An 8476-nucleotide genomic window follows, 5' to 3' on the forward strand; every position below is an offset into this window, starting at 1 on the left:
CAAGTGCATCCAGATTCGAAGGGTGGTTTGAAGACCCTCCTAGTCATTTCAACGTAAGAGCTCCTGAGGCTCCCGCTCCCCGTATACTTCTGCCCCCTGGGACCTGTCCCTGCCTGGCTGTGTCTGCCCCCTCAGACCTGTCCCTGCCTGGCTGTACTTTCTGGTTTCTCTAAAAGCTGGGGATCCTGGGATGAGGTCTCCAGAGGTTGCTCCCAAAGCCCCCAAAAACCTACGCTTGGGGCAAATGCATCAGTGCCTCCCTGGAAGCCAGATTCAGCCAGACCCGGAGCCTCCCCTCTCCCTCCCCTCCCCCCACTCCTGTGATCTGAGGGGGAGAAGAGAAGCCACCAGGACAAAGGCTCTTAGAATTGGGAAAGTGGAGAGAGAGCCCAGCCCTTGAGCCCAGGCCCCAACTGAGAGGCCTCTGCAGGCCCCATCAGCAACCCCCAGGCCTGGGCAGCCCTCTTCATCAGAACAGCCGGCTGGCACGGTGTCGTGTCCTGCAGGGAGAGGCTGCTGTGCCCTTTCCCTGGCGTGTTTGTTCCAGTGGAACTAGGCCTGTCCTTCCCAATCAGCTTCTGGCTCTGAGTCCCCAGGGAAGGAGCAGGGAGAGGTCAAGACACAAGAGGAGACGTCACTTCCCATCGAGGTTCAGCACTGCAAGCCGGAGAAGGGCTGCCTGTGACACGCTTGTTACTGTCATCACCACCTCCCTGCTCTCCCAGGCTCCTCTGGGCACTGGGGTGGCTGGGGAGCTGGCAGGGCAGGGCAGCCTGTCAGCTGCTCACTGACACTCAGGCACGGACCAAGTTCAAGGCCGCTCCTCACCACAGAACCAGACAAGACCCAGGCGGTGTTCCACTAACCCCATCTATTGGGCCATCTGCTGTGCCAGGTTCTGGGGTGACCATGGAGGACAAGAGTGAGCTGGGCCCTGCCCTCCGGGAGCACACACTCTGGAGACAATGGCAATCCTGTGTGGTGGGTGCTTCGAAGCAGAAGGACGGGAAGCAAGGGGACCCCTGGGCTCAGGAACGCAGGTGGGCGGGGGCTGTGGGTGTGACCCTTAGAGTCAGACACCCAAATTCTGTCTCTGCACTGACTAGCTGTGTAGCTTTGGGTGAGTAGTCTGACTTCTCTGTGCCTCCGTTTCCTTATGGAAAGTGGGGATGGGACAGATAACAGTTCCTGTCTGGTGAGGTTGCTGTGAGAACCAAACAAGAAAGTGAACATATGCAAACACAGGGTAAGCACTCCGTGAATTCAACTTTACCATGTTCTTCTTGGTAGCACTGCTGCTCTCATTGCTGCTGATACACAATAACCACGGCTATGGCAGATGCTGCTGTTGTCATTGTCGTAACTGTTGGTGTCAGCAAAGTCTCCCGGCAGCTCCTGGCCAGGGCAGCTCCTGGCCAGGGCAGCAGGAGGGAGGTGAGGGGGTAGCAAGGTGCCCTACACAATAGCACCGGGAACACCAGAGAAGGTACCTGATGGGTCTGTGGCACACGGAACAGCATGGGAGGCAGGATTGGAGTCCCAGAAGCCATGGCAGGGCAGTGACCTGCAACTACTTCAATCGCGCCCACCCCATGGCCAGCATCAGGCTTGGAGACAAGGACACGCCACCCTGCAAGGGGACCTGGGAGGCCTGGCTGTGAGGGAAGGAAGGGCACAGAGGCGGGGCCCATGAGAAAAGTGGGTGTTTAGTAGGCGTGACGCAGAGACGGGCAGCAGAAGGCTTCCAGACACCAGTTCGGACCATGGCCTTGACAGGGACCACCTTCATCAGATTAATGTACTGGATCCTCTACCCTAGGAAAATGCATGTACCTATTTTGTATAAAAATTCAGGGGCTGATGCCCTGAAGGTATTGCCCAGTGGTTAGAGCGTCGGCCTGCGCGCCAAAGGGTCTCAGGTTCAATTCCCAGTCAAGTAGGTACCTGGGTTGCGGGGAGACAAGTAATCAATGCGTCACTCTCACATCGATGTTTCTCTCTCTTTCCCTCTCTTTGTCTCCCTGCCTTCCACTCTCTCTGAAAAAGCAATGGGAAAATATCTTCAGATGAGGATTAACCAAACAAAAACAAGTTCAGGGGTTGAAGCCCGTGAGCTCACAAGCACTAGAATAAGGGTCCCTCCAGGCACAGTGATCAGCAACCAGAGGCACCCACAGAAGTGCTCGCTGATGGTGTCAGGAATGAGCATGGAAGTGCCTGCTGGGTCCCCAAGCTTATGTCTCCTGCATTTTTCGGGGGAAGGGAGGTAGGGGCACCAAGACAGCAGACATGCTCCAGAGTTCCCCTGAGATGCAATGACCCCCTTGAGCCTGGGCCCATCCTCATGGCCTGCCGTCTCTGTCTGTTCAGTGCTCTGTACTGCCTTTCCAGGGCGCCAGGCCCATGGCAGGCACTGGTAGGAATAAAAGATAAGGTGACTTCTCCAGGATCTCATGACTCCTGGGAGGAGGCAAACACATAACCCCCAAGCTGTGGTGTGGAACAGTGGGTACTACACGGGGGCAGGCAGAGAAGGGGCTGATTCCATTTGGGGGGCCCCGGGGTGGGATGAGAAGAGACTGCCTGGAGGAGGCTTTGATATTTGAGCCAGACCCCAAAAGGCGGAGAAACCGTGTTGTTGGAGGTAATCACAGCAGAATGGTCAGACTCGCTCTAGGATTTTGCAGAGACAAAGGGTAATAATACCCACATTTTCTAATTTCTGTGTTTGCTGCTTTGTCATCTTGGAGTCAGTCAACACTGGAGGGACTTCCCCTCCCAGGACTAGCAAACCAACCAATCCAGGGCCCACACCCCCAAGCTCCCCCTTTATTGGGCTCTTGACTTCAACTTTGGGCCACTATGCCCCTACCCCAGTCACCCCAGGGCATGTACCCGAGGACTCAAGACAACCCCTGTGCCCACAGACCATGAAATCATTCCAACCAACCAACCTGCTAACCCTGCCTCGCCTCCTTCTGTCCTGGGAAACCACAAGTCTCCCACCCATGCGTTCCCTTCGCTTCCTCTGCCTCCTGGCCAACCCGGTGCCTCCGTGTGACCCTGTGTGGCCTTTGTGCCTCCTATTTTCAGGGACCTCTAACCATAAACTTCTTCCTTCATCACAGTCATCACTGGGTCTGTATGGCTTACAGACATGACTCCAACCAATCCTGGCACCCGTAGAACATGGGGTGTCCCCTGCGGCCTAGACTCTAGGAATCCATGCGTGAGGGAAAGACACAGAACGGTTTTCATGGAACCAGCGAGGCAATGAAGAAGACACTCAGAAAGATGGGCCCAGGCCTGCCTCGCTTCAGTACAGAGCAGAGCGGTGCCCCAAGCTTGGAGTCCCAGAGACTCTTGGAGCTGTGCAGGTCACCACGTCCACAGCCTTCACTCAGAGAGCTCTGAGGACCTGCCCTCGAGGCAGTTAAAGGCAGCCAAAGAGGGCCGAGGGCCAAGGGGGACCAAGGGCCCGAGGTGGGCATCTCCCGAGGAAGACACAGCACCTCTCCCTCGGGGTGGGGCCCAGTCCCTGGGCGCCTGCGACAATGTCTGGCATCCGGGCTGCCTGTCTGAGTTTGTTAAATGAGTGTGTGAAGTGGGATCGCAGCCCACAGGGTGAGTGGTGGCCATGGGAGAAGAGACAGCACGCAGACCAGATCCCTGGGGCCTGTGAGGAGGTGTCACCACCTTACCTGGTGGGAGGCCCCCGTGGGAGGCTGTGGGGACCACCGGCAGAAGAAAGGGCATGGGATGTGCAGGAGGCAGCAGGAAAGACTCCGTGCCACCAGGGCCCACCACCTGACCCGCAGACGCAGCTGTGAGGGAAGAAAAGGCTCTGTCTCCTCAGCCTTGCACAGCGGCCAAGACAGACTCGAAGGACAATCCCATGAGGTCAGCAGATGCAACCGAGAGAGCCGCGGGGCAAAGGCCGGAACACTGGGGCAGTCATGTATCTCCAGGGGCCAAGCCACAGCGCCACTCCCGCCCCCGGGCCCACACCCGCGAGAATGGCCCCTTTGAGCTCCCAGCTCAGAGGTCACAGAGGCTCTGTTCCTCCGTGGGGCTTGGACCCAGGACTTCCTGCTGCCCAGGAACTGCTGGCTCAACAGAGCCCATTGTTCATGGTGGGGGCAGGGCTGGAGGCCCGGGGGCAGGGGTGAGGTGGGGAGCACTCAAGGGCCTGGCCAGTGACTAGGCTTGGCAGTGATCTTAGACTCCCTTGTGGGGTTCCAAACAGCAGGCTTTCCACCGCCGGCAGCCAGGGGCACCCACAGAAAGGCTCGCCTGTGTTGTCAGTATTGAGAACAGAAGTGCCTTGCTGACTGGCCTCACTTCACGGCTCCTGCCACCTTGTCATTTCCAGTTCCCTGTAGCCCTGGGAGACAGGTGTCCTACATCAGGGTGGTCCCACTCTGGGCTCCAGGCCTAGCACTCCCTGCCTTCCTGCTTCTGCCTGAGTCACTGCTCTCCCAAAGCTCCTCTTTGCTCTGACCCCTACCTCCCCTCACCCCCCATCTCCTGGCCTCTCAAGCCAGAAGACTTAGTCTCAGCTCCGCCTTCTGGCCTCTTCCCAAGAGAGAGCCCTACGACCTGTCTGCATAGAATAGTCTTTGTCTCCATTTCTTGCCCCAATTTTCATATTAATAGCATCCACTTTCACCCTCCAAAGCATTGCCTTTTAGAAGATAAGTTACATGGCCAGCCTCCCTCACAGGCACCCTTAGCTGCTCACACCACTTCCTGCCCCAGGCGGCACCCCGTCCTGGCCACGTGTGGCACTCCCCTCACACCTGCCACGCCGGAGAGTGGGAGCCAGTTGGCAGGTGTGATCCCATTGAGCAAATGAGGACAATGAGAGCAGAGTGTGGTAGCAGCAGGGCTCTACTCGGACTATGCAGGGCTCCAGGCCAGGTTTTCACTAGACCAAGCCGTCTTCCTGACCACAGCACCCAGTACATCTCAACTGCAGTCTGGGCTGCCCACCTGGGACTTAACCTTTGCTGTGTCTGTCATTGTTCTTGAGTTGTTCCATGTCTAGTGGGTTATTTTGTGACCATAGTCCCAGAGCCCAGGAACTGTGGCTTCTCCTTTTCTGGGCCAAGGTACAGAGGACACGCTCCAGAAGTCCTTGCATATGGTGATGATCTTTCCTTTAGTGACAGCTCTGCAGGAAACATGAAATGAAATAGTGGGTCAAATAAAAACTAGAAGAGAAGGAGAAAAGAAACAAAAAGAAAAAAAGAGAAGAAGCTGAAAGGCAATTGTTGCACAGCACTCCTGTTACAATTGAGAATATCTTACGTTGGAAAGCCAAGTTTGATGCAGAACCCTTGGAAATTAAAAAGAAGAACAAACAGGAAAAAAAATAAATTAAGTGGTAAACAGACCTGAAACGATCATAATCTGGACACAGCTGATATCTGGTTCTCAGAGGATGCTGGACACACTGTGCAGGGAGATGATCTTTGTTCCAGGAAATGATGAGTTGGAGCTGGAAGATGAGGATGATCCAGACCACAGTCCGGCTGACCCAGAGCGACTTGACCCACTGATGCACCATCCTCTCTGCAGAGGCCTGACTGCCACAGCATCTGTGTTTATGCTGAGAGGGGGTTGATTTTCCTTTCTTTCTTTTTCTAAGAAAAAATCATTTTCAGGAGAATATTCTTCTGAAAGCTTTCATCAGTGAACTTAAAAAACTGACCTTAAAATTAAAAAAAAAAAAAGAAGTCCTTGCAGAATCATTTCAAGTGGTGCTGAGTCCTGCAGCGTTAGGGGGCTGCCCAGATGCTGGCAAGCCCTGCTCAACACCGATGACATAGTGGCAGCTAGGGGAGAGCTCTCTAAACTGCCTGCCAGTTCTTCTGCCATGTCCTACCTGGGCTGCCGGGGCCAAAACCATGTGTAGAGAGGATCCCCCTGCCCCACAAGGCCACAGCCCCCCACAGAGACATTCCTCCAGGGAGATGGGCTTCATGGGCAGGGCCATGCCACCAGCCTCAAAGAAGGATACGAGGCCTCCATTCCAAATGTATTCCAAGCCCCAAACCCAGGCCAAATGAGACTGCTGGTTTCAACGATTGGGGTAGTTGACCATGCCCTCCCTCTCTCCACTCCACCATAGTTCATGCAGAAATAACTGATGCAGCGAAACAACCTGTGACTCTTCCAGCTGCCCCTGCTCCCTCCCAACTGGGCACGCGGCCTTGGAAACTCTTCTCTAGCACAGAAGGGGCCTCGGTCTCCTCATCTGTAAATGAGAGGGTTGGACTGAACCAGAGATGCCTCATAGAAATACAACGTGAGCCCCATATAGAACTTTAAGTGGTCTAGTAGTGCCCTAGCCGCTTTGGCTCAGTGGATAGAGCTTTGACCTGCAGACTGAAGGCCCCAGGTTTGACCCCAGTCAAGGGCACATGCCCAGGTTGTGGGCTTGATCTCCAGTAGGGGGCATGCAGGAGGCAGCTAATCAATGATTTTCTCTTATCATTGATGTTTCTACCTCTCTCTCCCTCTCCCTTCCTCTCTGAAGTCAATAAAAATATGTTTTAAAATAAATGGTTTAGTAGCCATATTTAAAAAGTAAAAAGAAATATGTAAAATTTAATAACTTATCTCATTGAGTGCCATATATACAGTATATTATCCTTTCAACGTGTAATGAATAGAAAAGTTTTTAACAAGACCATTTTTACATTTTTCTCATGTCAGGTTTGAAAGCCGGTTTGTATCTTACACCTGCAGCACATCAGTTCAGACCAGCCACCCTTCCAGTGCTCAAAGCCACACATGTCCAGGGCGCGCCATATTGGACAAGGCGGGACTAGATGACCCAGTCCCTTCCCGTTCAGGGGACTTCTGATTTCATGATTGAGCCCCACTCTTTACGTGACACCAGACCCTCAGCCCCCAGGCTCTGCCTTCTGCCTTCGGGGAGATGCTCTGCCACCTCCTGCCTGATGAGCACCCAGGCTGCACTTTGTCACCCGGCGCTGGCCTGGCACTCCAGAGGAGGCTGGCCTGCCTGGCCTTCCAGGCCACAGGGGCATTGCCTCCGTGACACCCTCAGGCCAAAGTGTGAGTTTTGTTTCTAAGGCCAAGCTTCCCCATGGTCCACCCAGCTAAGAACTTCTCTTCTGAGGCAGCCACTAGACCCACACACCTGGGGCAGAGACAGTGAAGACAGGGAGTCAGAAGCCCACACACATGGCAGTCCTTCTCTTGGGCAATTCTGTGGGCATCTGCTTTATGCCCAGCATGAGGCCAGCACTATGCCAAGCTGGAGGACACAAAAAAAAGCTACGTGATAGTCATGTCTTCCCTTAAGTCCTTAACCCTGGATTGCAAGCGGTCAACAACGAAAGGATGGCACAAAACAACATGCACTAAAGTGTTAAATTGGACACTGCACCATCAGAAGCCGTATCAGTTGGGGTCTCAGCAGGAAACAGATGGTGCACTCCAGCTGGATGACTGAGAAGAGTGTAAGGAGAGTATTGTTGTAAGCATGTGGGGCGGGCTCAGGGGTAATGTGCATGCTGCCGTGGGCCTGAGGGGGCCAGGAGGAGACATCCGAGAAGCAGAGGACAGCTGTGTGGGAAGGCAAACTCGAACAAGGGCTTAGCAACCAGAGGCAGCCCCTCAGGGAAGGAGAGCCAGGAATACGTACCCCAGCTCCCTCTCCTCCCATCCTTAGTTCTGTGTTGATTATCCTAAACCCAACCTAAAGCCAAAGAGAAGGGATTCCATGGGGTCACCTTCCCAGCACAGAGTGGAGGGATTGGAGGCTGGGGGACTAAGAGGAGACACGCAGCCCAGGGACCAGGAGGAGGTCAGGGTGGTTGGGGCATGTGGGGCCTCTCTGGGGGAGGCAGGGCTAGATCTGGGTCCTGGAGGGTGAGTGGGCTTTGGGAAGATAAGGAAGGTGGACTCTTCAGGTTGGAGAGCAGAGTTAAGGCAACTCTGAGCAACTCCAGCAGTTGGAGATGAGCTGGCCCCAGGGGGATGGGGGCCGGGGTGGGGGGGGCATGGCAATTCTCTGCAGGGACCCAGTACTGTAGTCTTCTTTCCCTCCCCAGGTCCAAGGTCACAAAAATCTCTCCCTTCCTGTGATGGGTGGACTTGACTGAGGCCCCGTAAAGTGGGAAAGGCCCTGAAAGGGCAGAAGGGGCGGAGAAGAGTGTGTGTTGGTGCTCCCGCGGTGAGGTCTGAGGTGACAAAGAAGGAGGGCGTGTCATGGTCCAGCACAGAAGGGGCCATGGTTCCAGCTCTAGTTCTAGCCCAGGAGAATAAAGGTCTGATAGGAATCAGAGTAATAACTGAATCGTCTGGCTCTGAGTATGACACGTTGCATGAGGTCTTTATACATGTTAGCTCGCTTGATTATCTCAGGTGAAGGAAAGGAGGGACGCTGGGGAGAGAGGTAACAAACACAGTGAATACAGTGATGTGCCAGGCACTGTCTATA

At 54.6% G+C, this 8476-nt stretch overlaps 1 pseudogene; it reads left to right on the forward strand.

The window, feature by feature from the left end:
- Positions 1-5143: 5143 nt before the first annotated feature.
- On the forward strand, positions 5144-5626 carry LOC139011510 (RWD domain-containing protein 1 pseudogene; annotated as a pseudogene).
- Positions 5627-8476: the final 2850 nt, after the last annotated feature.

This window comes from Myotis yumanensis, unplaced genomic scaffold (assembly GCF_028538775.1).
Source record: "Myotis yumanensis isolate MYYU_CA2020_CCGP unplaced genomic scaffold, mMyoYum1.0.hap1 SCAF_5, whole genome shotgun sequence".
NCBI classification, from domain to species: domain Eukaryota; kingdom Metazoa; phylum Chordata; class Mammalia; order Chiroptera; family Vespertilionidae; genus Myotis; species Myotis yumanensis.